At 50.7% G+C, this 20572-nt stretch overlaps 1 protein-coding gene and 1 long non-coding RNA gene across 5 annotated transcripts in view; both read right to left on the reverse strand.

Moving 5' to 3' along the window:
* HTR4 (5-hydroxytryptamine receptor 4) overlaps window positions 1-11952 on the reverse strand; it is a 67238-nt gene extending 55286 nt beyond the window's left edge. The window contains exons 1-2 of one of the 4 annotated variants that reach the window (XM_064725183.1): window positions 11802-11952; window positions 10936-11444 (exon numbers count right to left, since the gene is read on the reverse strand). The gene's annotated coding sequence lies outside the window, so the exon portion shown is untranslated. Of the gene's footprint in view, window positions 1-10935; window positions 11547-11801 lie in introns of those variants that run through there. The other 3 variants (XR_010441945.1, XM_064725184.1, XM_064725185.1) reach the window with 3 other exon arrangements.
* Window positions 11953-12304: 352 nt separating this feature from the next.
* LOC135453801 (uncharacterized) lies at window positions 12305-16218 on the reverse strand. Its single transcript, XR_010441946.1, has 3 exons — window positions 16141-16218; window positions 15674-15719; window positions 12305-13005 (listed from the first exon to the last, which is right to left on the reverse strand). It is a non-coding gene; the product is annotated as an uncharacterized LOC135453801 (long non-coding RNA).
* Between the last annotated feature and the right edge of the window lie 4354 nt (window positions 16219-20572).

Here is a 20572-nt window from a genome sequence, read left to right on the forward strand (position 1 = left end):
CCTGACTCCAGCAGTGCTGCACTTTTTAGTGGGTCCTAACTTGCCCTTTAAAGAAATTATTCCTTTGAGGAATAAACACCCACCTTAACTTGAGAGCTGATTCTCCCACTGCATTAATTCTATTAATTAATTCTATTTCCTTCACTCCAATTAAATATAATTTCTACCAGCACAAGAGACCCAGCCCACTGTGGCCAGACCGTCTCTGTAAATACCTTAGGAATTAATTAAATTAATTATCATTATTAATAATAATAATAATTATTGAGCTCAGATTTTGGAGTGCTGGTACCAATTTATTGATTTTTATCCCAAGAGGAGGTGCTGCCTGCCTTGAACAAACCCCACCATCCTCAGCTGCCTCTGGAAGCTCCTCCAGCCACAATAGAACCTAAAATAACAGTGATAAAGGATAAATAATAAATTTAAAAGGCTGCTGAGCACCAGGTTTACAGCAGAGGCTGGGGAGGGCCAGCCAAGGGCACGGGGGCTGTAAGGTTAAATGTGGATTTATCAGGGTTGGATCCTGTGTAACAAACCTGCCTGCACCCCTGAAATCCCTGAGACCTTTCCCAACATCCCAGAGGATGCACAAAAGCATTTTTGTGGGATTTGGCAGAGCTCAGGGCTGCTCAAGGTCCCTGCACAGCCTGCTGTGGGTGAGATCCTCCTGGGATGGAGGGCGCGAATGGAGAATTCAGGAGTGTCTCCATCTGTGCCCAGTGGGATTTTGGACCTTGCCCTGCACCCATCCCACCCCTGACCTTGGAAATCCCAGATGTGATGGCATCAATTGGCCTGGCCTCCCCAAACCTGCCTCCTTTCTGCACTGACCTCCCCAAACCTGCCTCAGTTCTGCACTATCTGCTGCAGCCCTTCTGCTCCTGCTCCTTTTCTTCCTCTTCCTCCTTTTCCTCCTCCTCCTTTTCCTTTCCCTTCTTCTCCCTTTCCTCCTCCTCCTCCTTCTTCTCCTCCTTCTGCTCCTCTTCTTTCTCTTCCTCCTTCTCCTCCTCCCCCTTTTCCTTTTCCTTCTCTTCCTCCCTCTCCTTTTCCTCCTGCTCCTCTTCTTCCTTTTCCTCCTCCTTCTCTTCCTTCTTCTCCCTTTCCTCCTCCTCTTCCTTCTCCTTCTCTTCTTTCTCCTCCTCCTCCTTCTTCTCTTCCTCTTGCCCATCTTCTTCCTCCTCCTTTTCTTTTGCTTCTTCTCCCTTTCCTCCTCCTCCTTCTTCTTCTCTTCTTTCTCTTCCTCCTTCTCCTCCTCCCCCTTTTCCTTTTCCTTCTCTTCCTCCCTCTCCTTTTCCTCCTGCTCCTCTTCTTCCTTTTCCTCCTCCTTCTCTTCCTCCTTCTCCTTTTCCTTCTCCTCCTCCTCTTCTTCTTCCTTCTTCTCCCTTTCCTCCTCCTCCTCCTTCTTCTCTTCCTCCTGCCCATCTTCTTCCTCCTCCCTTTGCCTGGCAGGAGATGCCACCATGCCCTGCTCTGGAAGGTGCAGAAGTGAAGTTTGAGCTCTCCTAGCACAAATCAGTGTCAGGAGGGACACCCAGCACTGAGCACTGAGCTTTGGTGACCCCAATTCCCTGGAAGCTGCTCCCTGCAGGCATTCAGGGCAGCAATCAGGTGTTCCCCACCCTGCTTTCCATCCCAGCTCGGGGATAGGCATGGGGAGAGGGCAGGGAGAGGCTGGGCTGGCAGGAGGAGCAGCCCCAGCCCCAGGAGAGGAACTGACGTTGCAGTTTGTGCCCCGCTCATTTCACAGTAAATAAAGAATTAAGGAAGATTGCTGGAAATGTGTCCATTCAGGCAGCAGCTGGGTTTCCTGTTAATTGCTTGGGAGTGAGGGAGGAGGGGAAAGTGTGGAGACATCACAATGAGCAGCCTGGTGAGCACTGAGTGAGTACCCAGCCCTGACTCTGCACTTGCGCTGCTCGTGACAGAAATAGAGATGTGCTCTCACAAACCCTGCTCGGTGACATAAAAAATAAACCCATCTCTCAGGGAGAGAGTGCAAAGTGATCTATCCTGGCATTTGTTCTGCAGGAAGGAGTGGCACCGGTGCCACCAGCAGGGCAGCCCCAGTGTCCCCAGTGGCTCCCACTGCCCTGGGACTGCAGCCAGCTGAGCACGGGGTGAGGAGGGGCCTGGCATGGGAAGGACCAGCCCAAATCACAGAATGGGATGGGAGGAATGGGATGGAATGGGGTGGTTTGGGTTGGGAGGAATGGGATGGAATGGGATGGTTTGGGTTGGGAGGAATGGGATGGAATGGGGTGGTTTGGGTTGGGAGGAATGGGATGGTTTGGGATGGGAGGAATGGGATGGAATGGGGTGGTTTGGGTTGGGAGGAATGGGATGGAATGGGATGGTTTGGGATGGGAGGAATGGGATGGTTTGGGATGGGAGGAATGGGATGGAATGGGATGGTTTGGGATGGGAGGAATGGGATGGAATGGGATGGTTTGGATTGGGAGGACCTCAGAGCTCATCTATTCCACCCCAGCCATGGCAGGGACACCTCCCACTGTCCCAGGTGCTCCAAACCCACCCAGCCTGGCCTTGGGCACTGCCAGGGATGCAGGGGCAGCCCCAGCTGCTCTGGGCACCCTCACAATGAGGAATTTCCTCCCTGCATCCCATCTGAACCCACTCTCTGCCAGCTGCAGCCATTCCCTGTGTCCTGGCACTCCAGGCTCCTGTACAAGATCCTCCCCACCATTCCTGGCTCCCTCCACATTAACCCCGTCCTGTTCCAAGCCTGGCCTTGTCCCTGCACCTCCCAGGGATGGAAGCTGCTGGAAAGCCTGGAGATCCTGGGATGTTCATCCTGGTGCACTGAGGAAGGAGGAGGGAGAGCCCCTGCTCACGTCACACCTCCCAAAGCCAGCCAGGACAACCAGCCAGAAAAAAAGGGGCTGTGAACAGGGAAGCAGGAAACCCTGAGCTGGCACAGCCTCCTGCCCTGTTATCTGCACCTTTGGTTTATTGTGTTTAATCAGGCTTTTGATCTGGAGGAAGAACATCCAAAGAGAAAACGGCACCAAAATCTTTTGTCAGCACCAACTTTGCAGATCCAAGAAAAGCTCAGAGCAGCACCAAGGCAGCAGATCCAGCAAACAGCTTTTCTGTTGGCTTTTTCACAGAAAATCACATTACTCTGCAATCAGGCTTCTCCAACAGGAAGTCCCCATTTGTCACTTAAAAAACCAACTCACCACCAGGGAAATCTGCCATGCAGTTGTTTCAGCTCTGTGTTTCTTTCCAGGCTGTAAAGCAGATTCTGAGGCCATGGAAGGGACCCTGAGGAGCAGTTTCAGCAGACCCAGCTATACTTCACCCTGACATCTGGAGATGGAGATTCCACATTCTCCTTGTGCAGCCCCCCAGGGGAAGAACATGGAGGGAATTTTTTAGGCTCTCTCCTAAATCTTCCTTGCTGCATTTTATTGCTGTGACTATTTTTTCCCTGCCCTTGTTTATTCCTGCACCTGGGGGATGCAAACTTGTCCCCAAATCTCCAGCAGCCAGGCGTTCCTGCTGGATGGGATTGTGACAATGGGGAAGGGCTGAGCACACCCCACTGTTCGTTATTAGCAATAATGGCAGTGGTGGCAGCAGATTAATTCTGGATTAACGTTCCTCTGCTGCTCATCCCTGTGTGTTTGCATCCCAAGGGCTCCCTGGCACAGGAGCTGAGAGGTTTTCTGGCTCTGCAGTGCTTCCAATTCCTTCCTTCTCCACATCCCTCCCTTCAATAAACATCTGATGCCACAGCTCCATGGCACAGTGACCTCCTGCAGGTTTCCATGGCTGGTGGAAAATCCCAGGGGAATTCTTGCTGCAGGGGCCACCCCACAGCCACCTCTCACCTCTCCCCAGGCTGCTCCTCCCGCTCCTTTTAGCTGGGTTTTGTTTAATGCTCATCACCTAAAAATGTTCCCACGAGCCAAGACTGGAGCTTTCAGTCTCTCCTGGGTTGCCTATTTTTGGATCCTTGATCTGGGCTCTCGAAGCTGATTCTTTTTGTTTGTTTGTGTTTGTTTTTAAATAAACAAAAGCTGGAACAATGAATGTCTGGGCAGCCAGAGAGCAGTGAGGGATGAGGTGTTTGCTGAAGGGAGGGATGTGGAGAAGGAAGGAATTGCCTGGGAAGCACTGCAGAGCTAAGAAACCTCTCAGCCCCTGTGCCAGGGAGCCCTTGGGATGCAAACACACAGGGATGAGCAGCAGAGGAACGTTAATCCAGAATTAATCTGCTGCCACCAGTGGCATTATTGCTAATAACAAACAGTGGGGTGTGCTCACAGCCCTTCCCCATTGCCACAATTCCATGCAGCAGGAACTCCTGGCTGATGGAAACCCTTCCTCTGCTCCAAGCTTCTCTTCTCTGAGCTCACAATTTCCCAGCTTCCAGGTATTTGTGCTCACACTGCCCTGACCTCACCCCAGACTGTCCCCACAGGTGAACAACCCAGATTTCTCCTGCCTTTTGGCATTTACTTGGTAAATGGCTCTTCCATGGAGCAGGGGAACCCTGAGCTGAATGGGCAGGAGGAAATCCCTTCTTCCTCCAGCTCCCAATTCCCTGGCTGTGTTTTAATCATCCCCCAGCAAGTTCTGCCTGCTGTATTTTATTAAAAGCAAACACAAGTGCAGAAGGGCTGCTTGTTTTCCTCCCTGAGCTGCAATAGAAGGGATCTGATCAATAAAACAGCTCAGCCGAGCAGAGCCCATGGAAAAGGAGGCACTCATAAAAGGCATCTTTGCAATTAGCTTTTATCAGCTCCATGATTTTCTGCTGACCAGGGAGCTCCTAAACTCAGAGCAGCAAGGAGATGCTCACTCTGCCCTTCCCTGCTGCCCCTGGGCTCAGAGCAGGCTGGGCTGCTCAGGGGGGCTCCAGTGAGAGGTTTGGGGGCTGCAGAGCTCAATCTGCTGTGTCTGTCACCGAGGGTCCCTGTGCAGCACAGCCTGAGGGCAGAGCCAGGGACTGGCAGGGCATGGAGGCAAAGGGGAGGAGGGAACTTCATTTTCCACAGGAGGAGGAAGAGGGAACTTCATTCCCTTCATTTTCCACAGCAGAAGGGAAAGAGAACCTAATTTCCACAGAAGGAGGAAGAGGGAACTCCATTCCCTTAATTTTCCACAGCAGAAGGAAAAGGAACTCTACTCCCTTTATTTTTCACAGCAAGAGGGAGAAGGGAACTCCATTCCCTTCATTTTCCACAGAAGGAATGCACGGGAACTCCATTCCCTTCATTTTTCACTGCAGAAGGGAAAGGGAACTCCATTCCCTTAATTTTCCACAGAAGGAGGAAGAGGGAACTCCATTCCCTTCATTTTCCACAGCAGAAAGGAAAGGGAACTCCATTCCCTTCATTTTCCACTGCAGAAGGGAACTCCATTCCCTTCATTTTCCACAGAAAGAGGGAGAGGGATCTCCATTCCCTTCATTTTCCCCAGAAGGAATGCACGGGAGCTCCATTCCCTTCATTTTGCACAGCCCAGGCCCTCGGGTGCTGTTTGCCTCTGCCACAGGACCTGTTCTGCTCTCACCTTCCCATTTCTGCCCCTGCCTGCCCAGTGCCTTCTCTCACCTGGAGTTTGGTGACAGCTCAGCAGATTTTGTTCATTGCAGGCCCAATCTGACTCTGTCCTCCCCTGTTCTGACTCTTCCATTTGAGCCCAGCAGAGCAGCTCCTGAACACAACATTCTGGTGGTTCTCACTCTTCTTGGAAGATGTTTTCCTTCATCCTTAACCCCCTGCTCATTACTATTTCACAGATTCCTTTAGCCTGCCTTATCAGACACCTACATGCTCTAATTCCTAATTTATATTCATTGCTGCAACTTTCCCTTATTTTTCTGGGGACAGTGTTGACTGGGTTTGGGTTTCTATTTTATGTCCCTTTTTCCCTTCTCTGCTGAATGATAAAAATTCTGCTTGGCAGTTTTTCCTGGTAGGGAAAACATGTTTTTGTAACAATCCCATGGAGGGCCCATGGAGAACAAACACGTTCCACTGCCTTGGCTCATCTAAAATCAGCTGCAGATCTGTCAGACAGAGCTCTGAGAGGGGCTTCAATGGGGGCTTCAGGGATGCCAAAGCAGCCATGAAGAGCCAGATCACCCCAAACATGCTCCTCAAGCTCTTCTGCTCCATGTGGAACCAGCCTGGCTCTCACCTCGCCATCATTTCCCTGCCAGGGCCCAGCCCAGCACCCCCTGGTCGAGCTGAGGAGCCCCAGAAGGGCCAGGACCCCTCAGAACAACTTCTGGGTGATGAGCAGGGAGCAGCTCCATTGCTGGGTGCAGAGCTTCAGCTGCTTCCCTCGAGTCCTCTCAGGGAGACCTCTGAGAGAGGTTTAATGGTGAAATTCCTGATGGTAGAACAGCCCTGGTGCACCCAAAATGGGGGATCCATGAGGCCACATTAACCCTTTATTCCTGGAGAAGGTGTTGTGGGCTTTCCATGGATACACCACAAAATGGAGGTTAATGAGGCCAGATTAACCCTTGTGCACCTGGTGTGAATTTTCCATGGGTACACCCAAAATGGGGGGTTAATGAGGCCAGATTAACCCTTGTGCACCTGGTGTGAATTTTCCATGGTACACCCAAATGGTAGAGCAGTTACTTTGCCGTGTGAATTTCCAGTACACCAATGGGGTTAATGAGCCAATTAACCCTTGTGCACGGGTGTGAATTTCCATGGGTACACCCAAAATGGGGGGTTAATGAGGCCAGATTAACCCTTGTGCACCTGGTGTGAATTTTCCATGGGTACACCCAAAATGGGGGGTTAATGAGGCCAGATTAACCCTTGTGCCCCTGGTGTGAATTTTCCATGGGTACACCCAAAATGGGGGGTTAATGAGGCCAGATTAACCCTTGTGCACCTGGTGTGAATTTTCCATGGGTACACCCAAAATGGGGGGTTAATGAGGCCAGATTAACCCCCCGTGCACCTGGGGAAGGTGGTGTGAGTGGCTGCTCAGCTGCTGGCAGGGCTAATGTGGAATTTTAGAGCTTTGGAGGACTCCCAAGCACAGAGATGGGAGCCTCAGGCAGGTGTGGGCACAGGCAGACACTGCAGGGACAAAGAGAGGAGATGAGAGGGGGTTTGGGGGCTGAGAACCTCTGGGGATGAGGGCAGAATTGGGGATGGGATTCTCTGAAGGCAGGGGGAGAGTTGGGGATGGGATTCTCTGAAGGCAGGGCCCTGAACTGCTCCCTCAGCTCAGGAAACACAGACCCAGAGCCCAGAAAAGGAGAATGATCTCCCTGCCCAGCTCGGTGCAGGAACAGCCCCAGCCCTGCTGCACCACCCAAACCCGGGCACTGCTCTCTGCAAACCCACCTGGAATAACCAAACCCTCCAGGCCTGCTCCAGGGCAGGGCACAAACACCCAGCAGCACCCACAGAGGGGCTGAGAGTGGAATTTCCCCTCACTCCCCATGCCAGGCTGGCACAGCACCCTGTGCCCTCTCCAGAGCCTCGGGGCCGCTGCACCTCCAGCCATTCTCTCTAATTGTTTCCCTAATCACATCAAATTGCCCGAGCTCCGTTTGTGCTCCTGCAGAGTAATTTGCTTTCCCCCAGGCCCCGCTGGCCGTGTCTCCCCACACTGCAGCCACTCCTCAGGGCTGAGGGGGCTCTGGATCACATTATGGGCTCTAATAAAAATAATTCTAATGGAATTACGCAACGAGACCAGATTAAAGGCAGCTGCTTTGCAAATCCTGGGGTGGGGTTGGTGTTAGCTGAGGGAAGAAGCACATGGATCATCCCTCTCTCACCCTCTGCCCCAGCTTAAGCAAAGGTAACATCTCCCTGACAAATAATAATATAATAAAGGTAGTCCCACAAAAAGTGCACCAGGGAATGCCAGCAAACAGAAGTGCAAGGGGTTAAATGCAAAAGCCATGAAGCACTTTCCCCCTTTCCTATAAACTGCACCACAATGAGTTCCTCACACTCTGCTGCCTCAGGGATCCACCAGGTTTACAAAGGAATATTGGCACCATTTAATCGGGTGTATTTGTCTTTTTTGAGAGGTTTTTTCAGAGACTCCCTAAGGAATGAGGGACCGGAATGACCAGGTCAGAGAGGGGACAGTCTCTAACCTGACACTCATCAGTGTCTGCTCTGCAGATGGGCAGGGAAGCCCAGAGTGGATATTAATTAGTTGTGTTCCATGAGAGATTTCCTTTAACCCCCAGAACTTGGCACTGACACCCCAGATTTTAACCACGGGGTTCTCAGGACTTACACCAACATTCTCTGCAGCCACAGAATCCCAGAATCATTTGGAAAAGCCCTCCCAGCCCATTGAGTCCAGGCTGTGCCACATCCCCACCTTGTCCCCAGCCCTGAGTGCCACCTCCAGGGATGGGGATCCAACCCTCCCTGGGCAGTTCCAGTGCCTGAGCCCCCTTTCCATGGGGAAATTCCTGCTGTGCCCACCCTGAGCCTGCCCTGAGCCCCCTTTCCATGGGGAAATTCCTGCTGTGCCCACCCTGAGCCTGCCCTGAGCCCCCTTTCCATGGGGAAATTCCTGCTGATCCCCCCTGATCCAGGCTGACTCCTTTGGATCGCCAGGCAGTGAAGCCAGAGGGGCTCCTCAGTGGAATTACTCAGATCATTTCCATTTTGCCTGTGTGAACAAACCCACCCAGGGCACTCCTGCAGCAGGTGCTGGGGGATGCTCTCTCCTGCTTTCCCCTCAAGCAGCAGCTCTGCTTTCAAACACAAACACGCACAGGGAGTGTCCCCACGGTGTCACTGTGGGATGTGCAGGGCGAGCTGCTGCCTCCTCACACCCTCCTGGCTCTCCTACCCCGTCCCACTGCTCCTGCAGCCAGCACAGCCTGTCCCCACAGAGGACACTGGGGTCCCCTCCTTGTCCCCCCTGTCTGCAGGAGCAGGGGAGGGTGGAAAGCAGGACAGAGCTGGGCAATCCCCAGCTCCTCTTCAGCCCCACTCCCAGCACAGGCTCCTGCATCCTCCATCCCACATCCAGCTGCACCTGCCCTGAATTCACCCGGGAGCTCCTTCCACAGGTTCCAGGTATCTCCAGCCCCAAGGGCTCAGCCTGTTCTGGCTGCACCTGTCCCTTGCTCTTTGTCCTGCCTCAAACTTCCTGGAATACCTGGAAAAGGTGGAAAAATCGAGGCATGCCAGCTGGCTCCAGAGGATGGGCATGAGGAGGAGGAGGGGGAGAGGAGGAAGCACTGCTGGCACTTGCAGGAGCACAGTTGGCACAGGGGAGCTGAATGCACCATTTGGAGGCTTCCTAGAAGGAGCCAAGAGGCTCAGCCAGGGCACTCTTACTTTTAAATCAGTGCTTACAAAGTCCTGGGCAAACTCAACCATTTCTGTCTGTCAGGTCAGAGCCTGCTGGAGGAAATAAACACACCTTGGTGTGGAAGGAGTTATTACCTAAGCAAACTCAGCCTGACTCATGTTTGTTTTCTAACGGCGCTGTTGGACAGCAGTGACAGAGCCAAGGTCAGGCTGCGAGGGAAGATCTCAGAGGAGAGGAAGGTGCTGCTGCTCCCAGCCCATCACAGCAGTCCCCATTCCTGCTGGGAATGCTCCCATCCCTGTTTCCTGCGGCTCTTCCCCCAAGGAATGGCTCTGCACACCCGCTGCACATCCCTGGGTGCTTTCCCTGGAGGGTGACCTCAGCCAGGCCATCCTCACCCTCTGCTACACCGACAAAATCCAAATTATCCCCTAAAAACTCCACCCTGCCTTTGCCAAGCAAAACCAGCCAACTGCAGTAACAGGGGGCAGAGAGAAGTCATCCTCTCAAATGTTCCCACTCAAAGGAAAGCATTTTGGGTTTAAGGAGAAATGAAGTCATAATGACATCACACACCTCAAAGCACACTCCAGGCTCCGAAGCTGGCACACCAGGACTGGGCTCCTTCCTTACTGCCCTCAAGCAGCACAAACTTGCAGCGGGGTAATGTTTTAATTACTCACCTTTCTATCAAGTTCCCGAGGGTGAAGTTTGTTTTGGGGCAGGGGAGATGCCCCAGGGCTGCAGGGAGTGACCCTGCTCTGTCTGTCCCCGATGGGAGCCACACACTGAACCAGAATCAAAGCACCCGGGCTGGGGCAGGACTCCTGCGAGCCTCCCTCACCCTGCAGTCATTCTGAGCGAGCTCCAGCAGCAATGAATGCTCCAACCTCAGTGACACCAGCTTGGAACAGACACAGAGCTTGGGGAGCCCCAGGGCGAGCGGAGCCTTTGCACTCTGGACCCTGGCACAGCACAGAGCTGCCCAGTGCTGGAAAACACCTTCTTCACCACAGAATTGCACAACTGTTAAGGCTGGAAGTCCCCTCTGAGATCCTCCACACGTTCTCCCAGCACAGCCAGGGCCACCGCTGAGCCTGTCCCCAAGCACCACAACCTGCCCGTGCCCTGAGCTCCTCATTCATCCTCGCTTCAGTGAACGAAATTTCCCACTCGTGCAGAGCCCGCCGAGCCTCTCCTCCCCTCCCCGGGACTTGCCCCGTGCCAGGGGCTCCGTGCCCACCCCAGTCCCGTTCCTCCTGCGGGTCAGTGCTGCCCATCCCGGGGTTCTGCTGGGCACCGGAGCCACCGAGTGCTGCTCGCTGCCACCTTCACCTGTGCCACGGCCACCGGACCAGCCTGACTGCCTTCCTCCCCTCCTCTCCCTCCGAGCGCCCCGGGGCTCTGCCGCGAACCCGGGGGATACCGGGCACCGCACCCGGGGTGGGACACCGGGCATCGCACATGGTGAAATACCGGGCACCGGAACCGGGTAATACCGGACACCGCACCCGCGTCACCCCCGCGCTGCCGAGGGGCGCTCCCCGGGCGATGCCGGCGAACATTTCCCCCCGGAGCGGGTTTGCCCAGCTCCCAGCGGAGCTCCGTCCTCCCGCTCCCTCCGCCGCTCCTGCTCACCGTGGCCGGGGCAGAGCCCCGCGGTGCCCGGCGCGGCTCCCCCGGTGCTGCCGCTCATGCTGGCGGGATGGGGCAGGGCGGCTGCCGGCGCTGCCCGGGTGCGGATGCGGAGCCTCCTGCCCGCCCAGGTGAGGATGCGGTCTGTCCTGCCAGGGATGCGGTCTGTCTGTCCTGCCCGCTCAGGTGCGGGTGCGGGGCTGAGCTCCTGCCCAGGTGCGGGTGCGGTCTGTCCTGCCCGGGATTCCGTCTGTCCGGGTGCGGGTGCGGGGCCGCGCTCCCGCCGAGGCTCCGCGGGCAGCGCCTCCCCCGGCCCCGCACGGAGCGCGGGGGTGCCCGCGCTGTCCCCGCCCCGCCCGGGGAAAGCCGGGGCCGCTCCTCCCCAGAGACCAACCCCGAGCTCGCCCCGGAGCCGTGCGGGCAGCGCAGCTCTCCCTTTATCCCGAGAATTCTCGCCGATGCTTCTCCCTCCCTTTCGGAGCGATTCGGGGATCGGTGGCGTGGTTTGGTTGCTTGTGTGCAGAAGGGAAGCGGAGCAAGCCCATGTTACTATAACTTGCTCGACTGGAGCCGCTTTTTAAAGATCTGAGGGGTTTTGGCAAAGATCTTTCAATGGATTTCTCAAAACAAACAAAAGATTGGCGGTATTTCCAAGCACGCTGCAAAGGCTTTTTCAGCTGCAGCATCAGCTCCTCTGACATTATCGGAGCTTTGGCAGCTGAAATCTGGCCCTGACACCCTTAACAAAGCTCAGTCCTGGCAGAGCAGGACACCACAAGCAGCTCATCAGCTGAGCTTTTAAAATACCCATTGAAATCAGCCCAGCACAAGCCCAGGACCCGAGCAGCTCCTTCCCCAGGTGTGCTCACCTTCACCTCTCACTTCTGCAGCTGCACTTTGGGGTCTGGGGCTTTCAAGCTGTACAGGGCTGGGATTCCTCAGAGATCTCTGGGTTCACAGGGAGACCCAGAGCACGCTCAGGGTCACAGATAGAATTTGCTTTGGAGCATTTCCATGCCCTTTAACCACAGCTGAGGTCCTTGCCCCTCCAAAGGACATCTCCACTTGTGTGTGGATGCAGGAGAAACCAGAGCACCCACAGAAGTGCAATACCTGCTTCTTACTGTCAAAATAAATCCAGAAAGTAAATTTATATTAAACACATTATCAACTTGTTTGATAGGACTCGTGTTTTTAAGATCTGGGGGGGTGTTGGCAATGATTTTTCAATGGATTTCTCCAAAATTTGGTGATGTTTTCAGGCAGAGCAGGCAAACAGCACCCAGTGTGCTGCATGTGTTTGTCCATCACTATAGAAACTGAAAGACAGAGAAAGAATAACATTAACAAAAGTAAACCCCATCCAAGCCATGAAGAAACTTTGTCACAGAGTGGATTTTCTCAGAGGACCCAAACCAAAGTGAATGAAGCTGGTCTGGGTGGAGCTGTTAAAGAGTTCCTGAAGCAATTTTGGGCTGCCTGCATTTTCCTCTCCATGGTACTGATGTGAGTTTTCTGGACATTATTAGTATTTACTAACAGTAGACACTAGTGGTAGCTACTCACTAGTGTAGCCTCCAGATTTAATGCTGAATTTATACATAAATTCTTCCTGGAGCAAACACTTGTAGTTCTTGCTGGCAAGATCTGAGTGCTCAGAGCAGCTCCTCACCTGCCTCCCATGGTGCTCCCAGCCAGGCTCGCCAGCAGCACCTCCCAAAGGGGAAAATGGCACAAAAAGGGAAAATTCAGAGCGTGGAGCCCTGAGCCAAGGCCATGCCGAGTCTGCACTGGGGGAGGATGGGGTCGGGTGGGTTTCTGTGCTCTCCTTTCAATGCCTGGGTGAGGAATTGAGGGCCAGCAGAGCTCTGGGCAGGGTTAAAGCTGCTCAGGGGAGGATTTGGAGCCTGGGGAAGGCAGAGCTCAAACCCCTTCACCCCTGGCTGCTCTGAACCGGGGCATGTTTGTTTTTAACATGCTGGCCCCAGTGCTGGCCCCATGGTCCATCTCCCTCCTCTCCATGCAGCTTTCTCTCCAGGACTGGCAAAAGTTTATTCCACCTGCATGGGATGCCTAAAAAAAAAAAAATGGAATTAAATTTTTAAACAGGAAAATTGGAAAGTATCAGAGAGAGAGAGATAAAGCACTGGAGTTTGGGGTTTTTTTCCTCCCCTCCTCCTTTTCCTCCTGCTGTAACAATGATGAATCCCAAGATCTGGTGGAGAGGGAGAGTGGCTGAGTGATTCATCGGGACTGAATCACAGCCGCTCTGCAGAGGAATTCGCTGCTGCTGCTGCTGCAGGTGCAGCTCCATCCCTGCCCTGGGTCCCTCCCTGCTGCCCCTCCAGGAGCAGAGCGGGACAGGAACCCATGAAAACAGAGAGAGCAGCTCGGGGTGAGCCCCCTCCGAGCAGCCCCGCTCTCCTCTGCCCACGTGGGAGGGATTTTATCCAAAGGGAGCAGGAATACATTGATTTTCTGATTTTCTGAGGGTTTTGCCCACGGCTGGATCACGCAGCCTCCCACTCCCCCGGGGAAGAACTTTCCTTCTGTTCCTTTTGAAATGCAAGCCTTCCCCTCCCTCTGAGATCCCCCCACTAATGCTGGGGTGCAGCAGCAGTTGGTACCCAGAGCTGGGCTGGAAAGTGGGGATGCAGCAGCTGAATTCCTGGGATTTCCCAGGGTTCGGATTTTCTGAGGGACATCACAGGAGAGGCAGGGGAAAAATTCTGCTCTGCAGCTGATTTGCAGCATCAGCTGGGTTGGTGCTTGTCCTTGCACAGGATTTTGTCTCTCTGTTGTCACCACCTCCTCTGCTCACATCACTCACACCCAGAGCTCTGCGGATTGCCAGGAATTCACATTCCCTGACTCCTGCTGAAAGGGCCCAGCCAAACCCAGGTGGGGACAGCTCAGAACTGAAAGGGCCAGGGAGGAGAAGGTCACCCTGGAGGTTCCCAAACTGACAGGTTTTAAATAATCCAACTCTGCCATCTGTGGTAGGAGCTGTCCCTGCCTGCAGAGCTCTCTGATCCACTCCCCACAGTCATTTACAGCTCTACCTGCAGACACAAACATAAACCCCAGCTTAAGGCAGCTAAGTGTTAAATAGTTAAATGTTAGCTTTAAAGCAGAACTTTTGGGTCATTTTTACCAGTGTAACTATCACTGTTCACAACACAGACATTGCTGGCTCACCTGTCACTGGAGAATTATTTTAAAAGACCCTCTCAGAGTGACCCTGGGATAAATTTGTTACCTCAGGACCAAAGGTGGAACCAAAGCAAGGGGCAGCCATGTCAGCATCACCTGGAGAGTCAGAGCTGGAGGCAAATCCCACATTTACAGTCATGGGCTGCAAACCACTGAACAATCCCTCAGGAATGTGAGGGTGAGACTGCTCCTGGGAGAGCTCTCTGAGTCCTGGCCCATCTCAGTCTCTCTCTGTAGGCTGCACAAGTGTGACAGAACTTTCCATCATTTCAACTGCTTTTTCCCAAAATCCTATTTCTAATCAACAGTTTCCACTTGGTTCTCTGCTCCAGCAAGGAAGTTCTGGAAGAAAAATAAAAGGGAAGCAGAAGTCCATCTCCTGCCATCCCCCCAGGGCTGAGGGTGGGTGGGTGCCTGTCCTCCTGCCCTGCAGAGCTCCTTCCCCTCCCTGAAAGCACAGGGATGGGCTCTGGGATGTGGAGCCCTCCTGGGCTGCTCATTTCCATGCAGATGAGGCTGTGTGTAATTCCATGTGAGTGTAATTCCCTGTGAATACAGATAACTGATGGGGCTGTGAATAAGAGAGCTGAGTGAATCATTCATCATGGATTATTGATAGGATTAATTTTACCTCTTTCTCTGCTCTCAGGATGCCCACGAGCCCCCCCCTGAATTTATTTTCCCCCTCTTTAATGGAATATTTCTGGACACAAAGTAGATTAAAACCGAGTCATTTTCCTGCTCTTTGCTGGGCTGAATGAGATGTTTGCTGTCAGGTTAACCCTTGCAGACTCGCCCTAGAGTATCTTCCCTGCTGGTATTACACCCCTTGGGGTCACACTGGGATTTTAAACATCAGCTCTGCTCCAGACAGGACATTCCCAGCTCTGTGTGTGATTTTCTGTGTCCCCTCACTGGTGTGACAAAGGTCCTACCCTGTCCCCAGACAGGACATCCCCAGTTCTGGGTGTGCTGTTTCTGTGTCCCCTCACTGGTTTGATCCTGCCCCATCTCCTGACGGGACATCCCCAGCTCTGTGTGTGATATTCTGTGTCCCCTCACTGGTGTGACAAAGGTCCTGCCCTGTCCCCAGACAGGACATTCCCAGCTCTGTGTCCCCTCACTGGTTTGATCCTGCCCCATTTCCAGACAGGACATTCCCAGCTCTGTGTGTGATATTCTGTGTCCCCTCACTGGTGTGACAAGGTCCTGCCCTGTCTGCTTGTGGCTCCCTCAGCCCCCAGCCCCACAGGGATGGTTTGGGGTGAATTTCCCCAGGATTGCTCCCTGGAGATGGCTGCAAACCCTGCTGGGGCCTGCTGCTGTTTCCATGGCAGCACGGAGCCAATTCCTCTTGGATTGAGCACAAACCAAAATAAACCTGCAGGGAGGTTTCCCCCTGCCCAGCCCTGCCCTTGGGGACCCTCTGCTCCCCCTTTGTCCCCTGAGCTCCCTGGGCTGCTGTCAGCAGTGCCTCGGTTCTTTGGGGCTTCTGTGAGATGCAAAACCAATTTCCCAAATCCTTTACCTGCTCAGTGAGGCAGCATCATTTCTGATTTTTGATTATCAAACTCCTATCAAAAACAAAAGGAAAAAGAAGGAGAATTCTTTATTCAGAGCTGTTCAAAGAGATGAGAGGAGCCTGCAGGGGGTTTGCAAACCCTCCCTGCCAACCCCCAGAGGTAAAACCAACCCGTGCCCAGGGCAGTGGGTCCTGAGCTCAGCTCCTGCCAGGGCTCCAGTTCCCAGGGTGGTTTTTGGTTTTTCCTCACGTTCCTCTCACGTTTCCAGACTGACATCCAGGGATCTGCACCCACAGGTTGAGGCCAGGCTTTGCTAAGATGGACCCAGGGCTTTTCCCCTCTCTGGCTGGCACTCAAAGGCACAGCTGGGAGGTGCCCAACCAGCCCTGGGTCCAATAAATGCAGAAGGAAATTCAGTATTTGCCCCTCCAGGAAACAAACACCAGGAGTTCCCCACCCCAGTTTAACTCACCTCTTGTGCCATGCTTAACCTTCAGCCATTTTCACATCTCCTTCCTGCAGTTTCCACCCAGGTTTGGGCAAAATTCACTGCAAAGCCTTGAGGGGAAGCCATTCTGCAGCTGCCCAGGCACAGCAGGGGCTTTGAGCTGAAAGGGCACCGAGGATGGGCTGGGCACAGGGTGGGGAGGGCCCAGCAGAGGAAATCACCTCTCACCAGCAGCAGCTGCTGGCCCACACAGCTGTCTGCACAAATGCAGCTTCTGGGGTGACAAAAAAAAAAGAAAATAGAAAAAACTATTAAAAAAGAAAATGTAAAAAAATTAAAAATAAAAAATTATAAAAATATAAATTGTAAAAATTTTAAAATATTAAAAATATAAAAATATAAAAATAGTTAAATATTAAGATATAAAAATTATAAAATATAAAAATTATAGAAATATTAAAATATAAAATTAGTTAATATTAAAATAATAGAAATATTAAAAATATAAAAAAAGAAAATGTAAAAAATATAAAAATAAAAAATCTAAAAATATAAATTGTAAAAATTATAAAATATTAAAAATATAAAAATACTAAAATTTAAAAATAGTTAAATATTAAAATATAAAAATTATAAAATATTAAAATTATAGAAATATTAAATTATAATACTAGTTAATATTAAAATAATAAAAATATAAAAATATTAAAAAAGAAAATGTAAAAAATATAAATATAAAAATTTCTAAAAATATAAATTGTAAAAATTATAAAACATTAAAAATATAAAAATATTTAAATTTAAAAATAGTTAAATATTAAAATATAAAAATTATGAAATATTAAAATTATAGAAATATTAAAATATAAAATTAGTTAATATTAAAATAATAGAAATATTAAAAATATAAAAAAAGAAAATGTAAAAAATATAAAAATAAAAAATCTAAAAATATAAATTGTAAAAAATTATAAAATATTAAAAATATAAAAATAGTTAAATATTAAGATATAAAAATTATAAAATATTAAAATTATAGAAATATTAAAATATAAAATTAGTTAATATTAAAATAATAGAAATATTAAAAATATAAAAAAAGAAAATTTAAAAAATATAAAAATAAAAAATCTAAAAATATAAATTGTAAAAATTATAAAACATTAAAAATATAAAAATACTAAAATTTAAAAATAGTTAAATATCAAAATATAAAAATTATAAAATATTAAAATTATAGAAATATTAAAATAAAATACTAGTTAATATTAAAATAATAAAAATATTAAAAATATAAAATTAGTTAAATATTAAAAATATAAAAATATAAATATATAAATTATACAAAAATATTTTAAAAGTTTAAAATATAAAAAATAATTGGTCAGTTGTGGTCCAGCCACAGCCCCAGGGTGGGACAGCACTGTGACACAACGGGGCCATCCTGTGGCAGGTGGCACTCGCGTCACCAAGAGCCCTCCCCTGCCCTGCTGTGGGAAATAGCAAAGGCAAGAAGACTTTCAGCAAGCTGGGAAAGGAGGCTTTAAAAACAGAGCAGAGAAATTGGAGCTAGAACAGCTGCAAGGTGTGAAAGTGGAAAAGTTACAATGGTACAGCAAGCAGGGACATGAAACAACAGCTTGAGTTTAGGCTTCGCTGAGATAGATCTTAACAGTGCAGAAAAATAAGCCAAGCAAGATAGTGGAAGGTTTAAAGCTGAATAATGAAGTGTTGTGTGTTGTTAACAGAAAGCAGACAAGCTCTGTGTGCAGCAGGTGTAGGTGTGCTTTTAGTGATTACCTAAACAATTATCTGTGAGTTTAGCAATGTGCTATTGGCCAGAAAGTTTTTAAATGCTCTGGAACAAAGAAATCTTTGGCTGCTGCTGGCAGGACATGAGCTTTGCCACCTTGCAATTGTCTGAAGCATTGATGAGGCTGATGCTGCAATAAAGCTCCAGAACAAACCCCAGCAGTCCCGTCCTGATTGTGAAGAACCCCAGCCCACCCTGCCCTTGGGGTTTCCTCATTTCCTCCTTTTTCCTCATGGGATGAAGCAGAGCTGCCATCCCTGTGCCCTCCTGTCCCCAGGGTGACAGGGACACCCCCTGCCAGCTGCCACATCCACAGAAACATCTGGAGGAGAAGGCCAAGCACTGCCTGGGAGCTCAAAAATCCAATTAAATTCCTCTTTCTTTAAAAATAATAAATTAATGTGAGGTAGAAAACACAGATTCCTTGGTGAGGATGGTCTGAAGTAGAACCAGCTCTGAGATGTCAGCGTTCAGCTCTTTGATTTCTGCTCTGCTCTGGTGAACTCTGGGATCTGCTCTGCACTGGGAGCCTCAGCTGCTGCAGGCTTGGCAGGTATTTCACAAGACATTTCATCTTTCTATAGAAACCACAATTGTGCCTGCTGAAACACTCCCCAGCCACCAAAGAAAGAAAACAAAAGAGACATCTTCTTCTTGTTGTGCTCTTTTTTCAGCCTTTAAACTTAAAAAAGCTCCTTTTCTGTAGCTGCTTTTCATAACTATGTGGGTTATGCACTTTTTTTATTTTAAAGCTGCCATCTCCATGAACTGTTGTGGCTCCCAGGAGTTCAGGCACCTACCTGGAAACCCTAAAGCTGTGGAACATGGAACCAAACTGCAGGATTTCAATAAATGCCAGGGCAGCAGGTGACCAGCGCTGCTCCAGTGCAGCTGGAACTGGAGTCCAGTTTAATGCTGGTGCTCTCCTGATTCAGGGCTTTTAGTTCCTTTCCTGCCTTGCCGTTTATCTCTTCCTTCTCCCTGCCCTCCTCTGAGCCTTTTCTGGCTCTCTGGAGGCTGGGGATGCCTGAGGCTTTCATTGCAGGGACAGGGGACTGCAGGATTTGTCACTAAAGGGAGCAGGGGGCTGATCTGCCTCCTGTCCCTGATTGCAGGGCAGAAAAGTGACACAAAATGGGACAAATGGGCTCCAGCAGCTCCTCTCCATCCAGGGTGGGAAAGGAGCAAAGGGCAGTGTGATGGTGGTCACAGGAGTTTTCAGATGAGGATGTTGACTCCATATGTCAGAAGGCTTGATTTATTATTTTATGATATATATATTACATTAAAACTATCCTAAAAGAATAGAAGAAAAAGTTCTCATCAGAAGGCTGGCTAGGCTAAGAATAGAAAAGAATGAATAACAAAGGTTTGTGGCTCGGACAGAGAGAGAGCCAGCTGGGCTGTGATTGGCCATTAATTACAAACAACCACATGAGACCAATCCCAGATGCACCTGTTGCATCCCACAGCAGCAGATAATCAATGTTTACATTTTGTTCCTGAGGCCTCACAGCTTCTCAGGAGGAAAAATCTCAAGAAAAAGATTTTCATAAAAAGATGTCAGCTCAGGGGCAGAGCAGCAATTACAGAAAGATTTCCCAGCCCCTGTGGGGATCCCAGGGACCTCAGCCACTGCAAGGATTCCACCCAGAGTCATTTTCCTCCTCAGAGCCTCTCCCCCTCTCCTTCCCCTTTCTTTGTCCCTCAGCTCTGCCAGGCCCCTCTCTGCTGCCTCCTGTGTCACCAGGGACGCATCATTGTCCCCAAGCCTGGCTCCTACCCCAGGAAATCCAGAGCCATCGCCACCTGCAGCTCCCTGCTCAGTTTTCCCTCTTCCCCACGGGCACATCAGCTCATGCTGGCAGCTCATTCATTGCTCCAGAGCAGTTAGAAGCTGCAGAAACACTCCTTGCCATTCCAGGGGCTGCTTTTCCAGGAGCAGGCACTGGGAGAGAGGGGAGAGCAGCCGCTGGTGCAGCAATCAGCGTCTCCAGAGGGGAAGCAATCAGCACCAGCCACAACCTTTCCTCCTCAAAGCTCCCCAGAGGGAAGATTTCAAAGCATCAGAAGGATTTAAACCTGTCCAGCTGCTGCTGAGCCGTAATTACCAGTTGCACAGTCAGCTCCCACCGCGGCTGACAAAGGCTCAGCAGCAAATGCTCTCCTGGTGGCCCTGCTGGGGTATTTATAGGGCCTGGGCAGGCAGGGGGCAGGGGCAGCAGCAGCAGGGGAAGGGAGATGCTGCCAGGGGGGAAACATTTGAACATTTGCTTTCGGCTGCCCGGCCTTTCCTCAGCCCCAGCAGGACCCTGGGGTGCAGCCCTTGGCTCTGGGACACAGGGCAGCTCCTGGGGCTGGGACATGGGGGATTTGGGGTGCTGTCCTCAGCAGGAGCCCCCACTGTGGGATTGATGGGGTAGCACGGTCAGGAGGGACAGAGAGCAGAGATCTCTGCAGCCAGAGCAGGAACTTGGGGTTTATCGCAAAGTCCCCCCCTGAAGTGCCCCATTCCTCTGTTCTGGGGCTGAGGTAACTCCCTGGAGAGTTTCCCCACTCTGGGATGGCCTGAGAGGATCCTTGGAAAGAGCTCCCGGGAGCTGCATCCCAGCCACACCTGGAGCACAAACATCCATCCCAAAC

The sequence above is a fragment of the Zonotrichia leucophrys genome, chromosome 13, assembly GCF_028769735.1.
Source record: "Zonotrichia leucophrys gambelii isolate GWCS_2022_RI chromosome 13, RI_Zleu_2.0, whole genome shotgun sequence".
Lineage (NCBI taxonomy): Eukaryota > Metazoa > Chordata > Aves > Passeriformes > Passerellidae > Zonotrichia > Zonotrichia leucophrys.